This window comes from Bombina bombina, chromosome 3 (assembly GCF_027579735.1).
Source record: "Bombina bombina isolate aBomBom1 chromosome 3, aBomBom1.pri, whole genome shotgun sequence".
Classification (NCBI taxonomy): Eukaryota; Metazoa; Chordata; class Amphibia; order Anura; family Bombinatoridae; genus Bombina; species Bombina bombina.
In genome coordinates, this window is record NC_069501.1 from 49,448,597 (window position 1) to 49,459,374 (window position 10,778).

Here is a 10,778-nt window from a genome sequence, read left to right on the forward strand (position 1 = left end):
ACTGAGGTTCAGGCTGAAAACACAGCTTTGAAAGCTTTGATAAAAGACTGCTTACCTACTAAACAACCTGAAATCCCTGAACCTCATATACAGCTACCACAACCCTTTTCAGGGAAACGCTCTGAATACAGAGATTTTAAAAACTCATGTAATTTACTTTTCACACTAAAACCTCGTACCTACCACACTGACAGAATAAACGTTTGTACTATAATCTCCTTTTTGGTAGGAGAACCCAGAACATGGGCTAATAGGTTTTTTGAGAGCAATAATCCAATACTGGATTCCTTACAAGACTTCTTTCAAGCAATGTCAAGTCTATACGAGGACACCAACACACTCACTGCTGAGTCGAAATTAAGAGCTCTGAAGCAAGGAAAAAGAACCATGGAAGAATATACGACTGACTTCCAGATGTGGGCAACAGATTCCGAATGGAATGAAGTAAGCTTAAAAAACCAATTCCGTTTGGGCCTTTCAGAGGTGTTGAAGGATCTTTCTCAGTTAGAGTTACCTGATAGTCTCACAGGTCTCATTAAACTTAGCACTACATTAGACAGAAGGTTAAGAGAGAGAAAGGCCGAGAAGGGCATGTATGAGAATCCATAGAGACGTACTTACTCACCTACCACCAGCCTGGAGAGGTCTCAACCACATACTGTTCCCATGGAGATTGGCACAACAAAAGGACCCTTATCACAAGAGGGAAAAAAACAGAAGAAAACTAGCAAACCTATGCCTCTACTGTGCCAACAAGGACCACACTGTGTCAAGCTGTCCCCAACTCGCTAAACAAAAGAAGGGTAAGCTTAAACAGATTGTTCATATATGCAATATTAGCTCACCTAATCAACTTACAGTACCTCTCTCTTTGCAGTGGGACAGACAAGTCATCCAGACTAACACTCTCATAGATTCAGGGGCATCAGGGAATTTTATGGATGCCACATTTGTTAACCAGAATAAAATTCCAATTGTGTGTAAGCAAACTCCTGTCTTTGTCAAATTAATAGATGGAACCTTTATACAAAAAGGTCCCATTACTCACCACCACTCTAGACGGACACACTGAATATAACTCATTTGATATCATTACCATAGCAATGCATACAGCTATCTTATATGTAAATAAGCATGCTATGCAATATAAGTTGTGTGAAAACTAAGACAGCATGAATACTGTGAAACAACATATAGTTTCTTTTGAAAAAAAAAAAAAGAAAGAAACGGTTTAATTATTCAGGTATACATATATATAATACTTGTGAATTCTCAGTATGTTCAAGATTCTGCCTCTAACTGTGATAGGATTTGAACAACTATACTGTGAATGACACTGCTATAAAAGGATCAAAAGAACAGTCTTGGAACAGTTTGTTATTTGTTTGAACAATTCCTACACTCTAAGACTACCTCATATTATGCCTGTTATATTTATACTTATAGCTTTCATATAATTGTTAAGTTGTCTAAGAAAATACATATATATTTTATTTTAGTTGTTAATATATTTTCTTGGACTATAAGGTTGCCTGACATATTTAAGTCATATTATATTTTTATTATATTATTGCCACATAGTTTATTCTAACCATTTAATATGTTTTCTTTAAAAGCATCTGCATGTTGTTTTTTGACTGTAATGCTTATCTGTTTTTGCTATTCTAATATATTTGTTTCCCAAATAATTCATAATAAAATAAGGAGTATAACACAGAATGATAATTCTACTAAAAAATTTGATTATCAGCCTATGTTTCTTAAATCTCACTCCACAGCTGATACTAGTTTAATGACTCTGATGTTATCAAATTTTAATCGTCTTGTCCTTTCACCGTCAAGACCTATTTATCATATTTCCCATCCTTCTATTTCTCCTCAGTTTGTTGCACTTTTTGTTGCTAGTGTAAAAAAGTTTGATTATTTACAAGAATGGTATATTAATGCTTCTAATCTTATTATTCCAGGATTTGGTGGCGTACCCCATACAGGAGTGAACATCTGTCTCCTATGCAGTATTGATTTACTTTCTTCTCCTGCAGGAATTCTACATGATGATAAACAAGTTCCTTTGTTTATGTCAGATAATATTTTATCTTGTGATACAAGTAGCACAGTAGATTTCTTTAATGTTTCTTATATACCTGCTACTTTATTAATTAATCATTTGAATCCTTTTGATTCTGTAGGATTATGGCAATGTATGGACCATGGTATTTCCCAATTTTCTGTTAATATTAGTATATTTGTACATACTACTACGTCACTTCCTTTGTCTAAACCTATTCCTACCTCTTTAGAAAAACCTTTTCATGAAGGTGATCCTATTCAGGTACGTTTAGATTCTGAGACACAAGTTGCTTATGATGTTGAATATCGTTTAGTTACTTGGCATCTTCAATTGTCAAGGTGGATGGTTTCTACACAATATTCAAACTGCACTCCCTTTGTGTCTGTACAAGAAAAATCATTCCAATGGTGGTTTCATGAAAGTTTACTGCAAAATATTTCTCTTCGATCTAATCATAGACCTAGGAGAGATGTACTTGCGACTGGCTTGGGAGCATATGGTAGTATGATTGGCTCTACTGTAGCAAATCTTGCCTCTCATGCAGCTGCAGGCTTAGATACTCAATATGGAATTAACAATAATATTGCTAATCTCCAGCAACATCAAACTTATGTTATGGTGGATATTACTAATATTATTAAAAATAAATTTAATGTTTTAGTAAATGAATTATATAATTTTACACATGAGACAGCCTGGGCTATGTTATGCTCTCAAGTACAATCTGATCTATCTACTGACTTAAAGATTCAACTTCAGAGTTTATGGTCTGGAAAGTGGCCAGCTTCTTTAAGTTTAGCTGCATCTAAGTCAGTCACTAATTTTGCCATGACACATCTTTTATGGTGGGAAGTAATTTTATCTGACTGCACCACTGAATTTTGTATGATTCATACATTAATTCCTTGGTCTGGTAAAGATACTATTATTTATCGCTTAGCGACAATTGGTCTTCCTGCTAATGGTTCATTACTGTTTCCAGTATTGTCACATCAATGGGTGTCGCATAACATTGATGAATCAAAATGGACACTTGTTGATGTATCATTGTGTCATTCCAATGCAAATTCGTTTATCTGTTCCCTTTCACAATTCCATACAACCAATGAAACATGTTGGGAAAAGTCTTGTACCTTACAAAGTCATTTTAATGTACTTAGACTGGTATTTTATTTAGGATCTGACAGAGTTTGTTTTCATTTATTTAATTCTGATACTATTATATTCCAAACACAGGATAATGTATTTGCTAGTTCTCATCTATTACCTGGTACCTGGTGTAATACTATTCCACTTAATTATATTGCATCATCTAATTGGAATTTTACCATGCCCCAAACTCTTAATATTACTGTAAATTTAACATGGGACCATGTTATGATTTTTTCTGTTTATAATTTACCTTTGGGTATGGGATCACAAATGAAGAAATGGTTAACTGATTCTACTATAATTTCTTCCTTGTTACAAAATTTAAAACATGTTTCTGTAGATACTAAAATTACAGTAGAACATGAACAAGGAATTTTACAATCAGCTACATCTAGTATTTTACAGGATGCAAATATATCTTGGTGGGAATCTGTATTTGGATATAGTAGTACAGCTACTCAATTTTTTAATATTATGTTACACCCTGTTATTGTTTTAACTATTGTTCAAATTTTTATGTTTATGTGTGGTTGTGTTTGTTATCAAAAGCATTTAAACAAAAAATTAGTTAGACAACTTACAACCCTGGAACATCTTAATTCACAACAAAAACCTTATGTACCTTTATATTCTGCTTATTCAGTTTCGCTTGATACAACTAGGCTTCCTAATCCAATTTGACTGACATATAGAATAATTTGATTTCAATATTGTATACTTATACTTTCTTTTAATTTTTTTAGGATACTCCTATCTCTCTCTTTTCTTGGTGTCTGGATGGAATTCTTTTGATTTGCACTTGGGCTCTTCTGAATGGATCTGCCTGACTACTACTGGACATGCTGAGGCCTTGTGACAAGTTTACCTATGGTTGCTGCAATCGTTACCTGCAACTAACTGTGTTATCTACTTGTTTCACCCTATGGTTCTTCCTTGGCCTTTTCAGTGGTTATATACACTATTTGCTCCTGTTTGTAAGCAATATGAAGATTACACATGTTGTATTTCTTGATGGAACTGCTCCTACAGACTTTATTGCTTTCAATTCTGCAACAAATGTATCTTACTACTAAGGTAGTTGTGAACTGAACTTTTTCTGCAATGACGCTGCTATTGATTTGATTCCTTCAATCAAGACTTGAACATCTTTATTTATGAACTATGTCATTATTGGAACATTCTTTATTGTAGTGTATGACGTCAAATCCACTGTCTTTTGTTTGAAATATGTCTGGTATATGTCTGGTAGTTTCTTCTGTGTTGGCCCTTAGTGTTTAATCATTGGGATTGTGTCTGACAAAAAGAAAAGAAAGTGGGGGAATGTGGAGTTATAAAATCATGATTAGAATAAATTATAAAATCATGATTAGGAAAATATACAATTTCAAAGAAGAATTACACATTAAATATGTTATTCATAGATAAAACATTTAGATATAAATTAAGATATAGAATATGGAAGAGTTATAAATTAAATTAACTTAGATAGGATTAGTCAGTTTAGTTAGTAATGGGTTAAATAGTGTTTTAAAGACAATGTATTTAAAACTGTGACATTTACATTCAGTTGCTGTTGTCAATCAAAACACCTATACTGCTAGCTAGACACATAGTATTATTAACACTCTAATGCACTGCGCATGAACAAGTTAAAATAGTATTTTCTATATGTCAGCCAAAATTATAAAGTCTTTTAAGGAAGTTAAAATATACAAAGATAGCATTTTCATTTATGGTATGCTTTGATTTCATTGGCTTAAAATGTGTATATAAGCTTTGCCTTTGTATGAAGCTATTGTTATCTTCTGCCTTCAGATCTCAATCTTGCTGTGATTAATAAATAGTTTATGTCAACTAATATTTGATAAATATGAGTATTAATTTAATCTGTTAGATAACCCAGATTAAATATTTGTCTATAGTTAGGGTTTTGTCTAACCAAGGCGAAATTAAACCATATTAAGAATAATTCTTACAAGCATCTCATTTTTATCTTCTTTTGCGAGAATCATACATATACATCTGTTGCTAAACACTCATTTAGTGACAGCCCTTAGACTAGAGAGGTATATACGACATACATAACCCAAAAATTAACTGGTCACTTAACAAGGTTACGTTGAAATCTGACTACTGTAATAAGACTTGCTATCCTCACTGCACAATTTCTAACATTGGAACTGTGGTACCGGTTGCATATCAGGATTTGGAGGAGGTTTTTGACTTGAGAGAAGCTGAAAGTCTTCCCCCACACAGGGACTTTTATTGTCCTATAGATATTATACCAGGTTCCGCTATACCGTATGGCAGGATATACCCCCTATCACAAAAATAATTGAGCTATTTGCGAACCTATCTAGATGATAATCTTCGGAAAGGTTTTATATCACATTCCACTTCCCCTGCGGCAGCAGGAATGTTTTTTGTTAAAAACAAAGATGGAAGTCTCAGACCGATAATTGATTATAGAGCTATGAATGCTATAACCATAAAAAAACGCTACCCATTACCTCTTATACCGGAACTTTTAGAACGTCTCACAAAGGCAACTATATACACTAAACTCGATTTAAAAGGGGCATACAACCTCATAAGAATTAAACAGGGCGATGAATGGAAAACAGCTTTCCGTACGAGATACGGATTATTCCAATATAACGTAATGCCATTTGGGCTCAGTAACGCTCCGGCAACCTTCCAACACTTTATTAATGAGATTTTTCGTGACCTAACTGATATCTGTGTCATAATATACCTCGATGACATACTCATTTATTCAACAGATATCCATGAACATCAGAAACATGTTCGTTGGGTCTTAACCAGATTGAGAGAGCATAAACTCTATGCCAAACTTGAAAAATGCATTTTTCATATCAACTGAATAACATTTCTGGGATACATAATAACCACCAATAAGATACAAATGGATCCGGACAAGATTAACGCAATTACTAATTGGCCACAACCCACTTCAGTAAAATCTCTGCAGAGATTTTTGGGGTTTTCAAACTTTTACAGAAAGTTTATAAAAGATTTCTCTACTATAGTCAAACCGCTAACTCAGCTCACCAGTAAAAATCGCAGGTACATTTGGTAGGAGGAAGCGCAACAAGCTTTCTTATTGATTAAGCAACAATTTACTACAGCTCCCATTCTAACATTGCCCAACTATGAACAGCAATTCATCTTAGAAGTTGATGCGTCTAATTCTGGTCTAGGTGCAGTACTCTCACAACAAGACAAAAATACTCAACTTATACACCCAATAGCGTTCTACTCCAGAACATTGATGCTCGCAGAACGTAACTACAGCATTGGCGATAAAGAGCTATTGGCTATTAAGTCTTCCCTTGAACAATGGAGACATCTCCTGGAAGGAACTGAGATATTATTCTTGATCTTCACGGATCACAAAAATCTCCAGTACCTTAATAAAAATAAAACTCTATCCGACAGACAAGTTAGATGGGCACTGTTCATGGATCGTTTTAACTTTCAAATCACTTACAGACCAGGAACCCATAATACAAAAGCTGATGCTTTGTCACGAGTAATATAGACATTACCAGAAAGAGATATGTTACATTCAATTATTCCCTCAGAAAAATTCTTGGGATCATTGACAAACATAGAGAAGGAGATAACAGCTGCCTTAAGCTCGGAATCCAATCCTCCTCCAGATTCTGTTAAAGACCCAACCTCAGGGTTATTCTATCATAAACAAAGGTTATATGTACCCAAAACCCTGAGAGAAGCCATACTTAAACATTCTCATGATAATGTACTGTCAGGACATATGGGAATACAAAAAACCTTAGACTTAACTAAAAGATAATTTTGGTGGCCTCAAATGGAAATTTCAGTTCAGAATTACGTCAAAACTTGTGACATCTGTGCTAGAAACAAGATAGCACATAGGAAACCCATTGGACTACTAGCATCACTTCCAATTCCTGATATGCCCTGGTCCGTTATTTCAATGGACTTTATAGTTGACTTACCTCTCTCTCAAGAACTTAACACCATTTACGTAGTGGTAGATCATTTAACCAAATTGGCTCATTTTATACCACTCAAGAACCTCACAACTGCCATGATTACTGCTAAAGTGTTTCTAGAAACTATAGTACAACTTCATGGTCTTCCTACGACCATAATAACCGACAGAGGTACACAATTCACCTCCGCCTTCTGGAGATCTTTATGCAAATTTCTGAATATTGACACAAGATTCTCTACTTCTTTTCACCCACAAACAAACGGCTTAAAAGAGAGATTAAATCAGATGTTAGAACAGTATTTAAGGTGCTATATAACACATTTGCAGGACGATTGGGTCTCTTACTTGGCCATGGCAGAATTTTCGTACAATAATTCTGTATCATCATCCACTAAGATGACCCCATTTTTTGCTACTTATGGGTATCACCCATCCACTATATCACTATCTAAAACCAGTGTTACTTCACCAAGTGCATTTCAGTTCACCTCGGATTTGCAGCAGAGAATGAACCTTCTCAAATCCCATTTAACTGAGGCGAAAGAACGCCAAATATTCTATTATGATCAACATCATAGTAAGGCACCAGCCTACAAGGTTGGAGATTTGGTACTAATATCCACAAAACATCTTAAGTTGCAGACTCCATCAAAAAAATTGGCTAATCAGTTTATAGGACCCTTCAAGGTTAACAAAGTAATTAACCCCAATGCAGTAAGAGTAACGTTACCCAGGGATTATAGAATTCACCCTACTTTCCATGTTTCATTGTTAAAACCATATGAGAAAGATACCAGAACACCTGATGGGGATCCCCCACCTTCAGTGGTATTGGATAATCAAGAAGAGTTCGAAGTGGAACGTATTCTGGATTCCAGAATCAGAAGACGGAAGTTGGAGTATTTGGTCAAATGGAGGGGATACGGTTCGGAAGAGAATTCCTGGATTCCTCACTCGGATCTTTATGCTCCAGTTCTTCAATGGGCTTTCCATCGCAGACATCCTTCTAAGCCCCGTTTGGGATTCCCTGGGGTAATCCCTTGATGTGAGGGGTATGTAATATACCTTTAAGGTACATTCCCTCCTACTCCTTTCTGCCTCTATTTAAGGAGACTCCTCCCTCTGTTGCTTGACTGATTATTGGATAAGTTTCTGCCTAAGTAAGAAGTGAGCTTATCTAGTCTCTTGTTCCAGGTCAAGTTTAAGGCTAAGTAATACCAATTGTACTTGAGTCTTACTATATTCTATCCGTGTATGTGTTAAAACCTTTAATCTTCTGCTCGGAGTCTCTTTCCATTCTCAGCAGTTCAGAATCACTCTCTGGATTCATCATTACCGCAACAGCTGATCTTTTCTCTCACACGCACTGTGCATCCGAACAGCGAAACCGGAACGCTCAGCCTGCACTTCTGGTCTTCACACAGGATCACGCTAGCTCTGTTTGATGAGCAACGAAACCGGAGAACTCTGCAAGTAAGATCTTTTGGAACTAAGACTCTGCAGGTATCTTATCTCATGTGTATATTCAATCCTCTGAACGTTATTTACCTTGGTATTCTGAGTTATATCTGTTGCATCTACAACCGCATACATTTAGGCACAGGATTGCTTGTTGCACACCTTGCTACAATCGTTCTCATTGACTTGTTACTTTGTTATACGCTCTGGATACTAAGAACCTGAACTTTCATCTAACTTCCTAAGTTATCATAAAACCTGTATCTGATACATTTGCTAGTATATATTTCGTTTGCATCACTTGTTTCTCTGTGAACTACTCTAATTGAGTTGTTATCAAGGCTTTATCGTTACAGCTATCAATCTAGTAATGTGCACACTATATCTCACTCAATAGCTGTACCTCTAACTACTAAGTTTGCTTATATCAGAGCAACAAACTAACTTATTAGTTTAACTGTGTAGGAACAAAGTATTGTTTAGAATTCTCTTATCATAAGTCTCTAAACATTACAGTGTGTAAGTGTATCTCTGTATGTGTTTTATTGGGGCTCTCTGTATGTGTGTCAGTGTATCTCTGTATGTGTTTTATTGGGGCTCTCTGTATGTGTGTCAGTGTATCTTTGTATGTGTTTTATTGGGGCTCTCTGTATGTGTGTCAGTGTATCTCTGTATGTGTTTTATTGGGGCTCTCTGTATGTGTGTCAGTGTATCTTTGTATGTGTTTTATTGGGGCTCTCTGTATGTGTGTCAGTCGACGCACTCTACGCCGGCTACACCATTAAACTCCAAAAAAGGCTCCAGCGCATCCAGAACGCCTCGGCCAGACACATCTTTGACATCCCTCGTCAATGCCACATCACCAAACACCTGCGGGACCTGTACTGGCTCCCCATCAATAAAAGGATCACCTTCAAGCTTCTCAAGGCCCTCCACAACATCGGTCCCGAATACATCAACCACGCGTCACCTTCTAAACCCCTGCCAGACCGCTGCGATCGGCCGACCAAGCCCTTGCAGTCATCCCCCGCATCAGGAAAACCACAGCTGGCTGCCAAGACAAGACATCGCTGCAACTAAGACAAACCTCCTCCCTACCAAAGTTCAGAAAAGACCTGGCTTTTCGAATGAACTGCAGCATCCTCCAGCGCCTTGAGACCCTCACAGGTGACTAGCTGTGCTTTACAAGAAGCCAATAGATAGATAGATAGATAGATAGATAGATAGAATCATGGAATTTTCATTTTGCCATGTCCCTTTAAATGCTGACAAGACTAAAGTCAGTATACATATTTGGCTAGTGATCTCAGCTAGGTGCACAAGAATCAAATCTACAAAATATATCCTCAAACACATTCAGTGCTTTGCACAGAAAGGAAATATTATTTTACCTCACATAAAATGTATAAACATAATACAAAAAAAGTATGAAACTTTACAAATATCACTGAGAAAATGTGTATCTGATATTTGATGTGACAGTTGTAGACTGAATGACATAATAAAGCTTTGTGGTTTTACTACAACATCCTGTGTTGTACAGTAAACGTTGTATATTATTATATTATTATTAACAGGTATTTGTAGAGTGCCAACAGATTCCGCAGCGCTATAAACATAGTTGGTATACAGGATAACATTTATAGGGATCAAATAGGTAGTGGGCCCTGCCGAGAGTTGCACCTTTGTAGTCTGCTCTTATGAAGGCGATTTACAAACAGCTGGGCTCATAGGCTTACATGCTATGGGGTATATACTTCCTGCATTCATTCTGTAAAACAAAATACACGTTTGGCTTATAGCGTCTGGTCATTTATTATCCATTATATGACCAAGATATTAATTTTTTTCAGATGTGTCACTATCTATTTTTTTAACTGGGATAAAAGTACATTTTTAAAGGGTTGCTGCTAGCTCAGAAGTTGAACAGATTCTCCATCTGCTAGAAGTTTCCTTAGTGGGTGTCAGGTGACCTATATATGGTATCTCACACATCAAGTACAAATCACTAGAAACATAGAAAAACAATAATTATAACCACACTCATTTCTCACCTACACTTAGACCCAGCGTGCGGAATTCCCCTTCTGAAGT

At 36.1% G+C, this 10,778-nt stretch overlaps 1 long non-coding RNA gene across 1 annotated transcript; it reads left to right on the top strand.

The window, feature by feature from the left end:
• Positions 1-3,619: 3,619 nt before the first annotated feature.
• LOC128651486 (uncharacterized) lies at positions 3,620-4,630 on the top strand. Its single transcript, XR_008401095.1, has 2 exons — positions 3,620-3,668; positions 3,967-4,630. It is a non-coding gene; the product is annotated as an uncharacterized LOC128651486 (long non-coding RNA).
• The last annotated feature ends 6,148 nt before the right edge of the window (positions 4,631-10,778 follow it).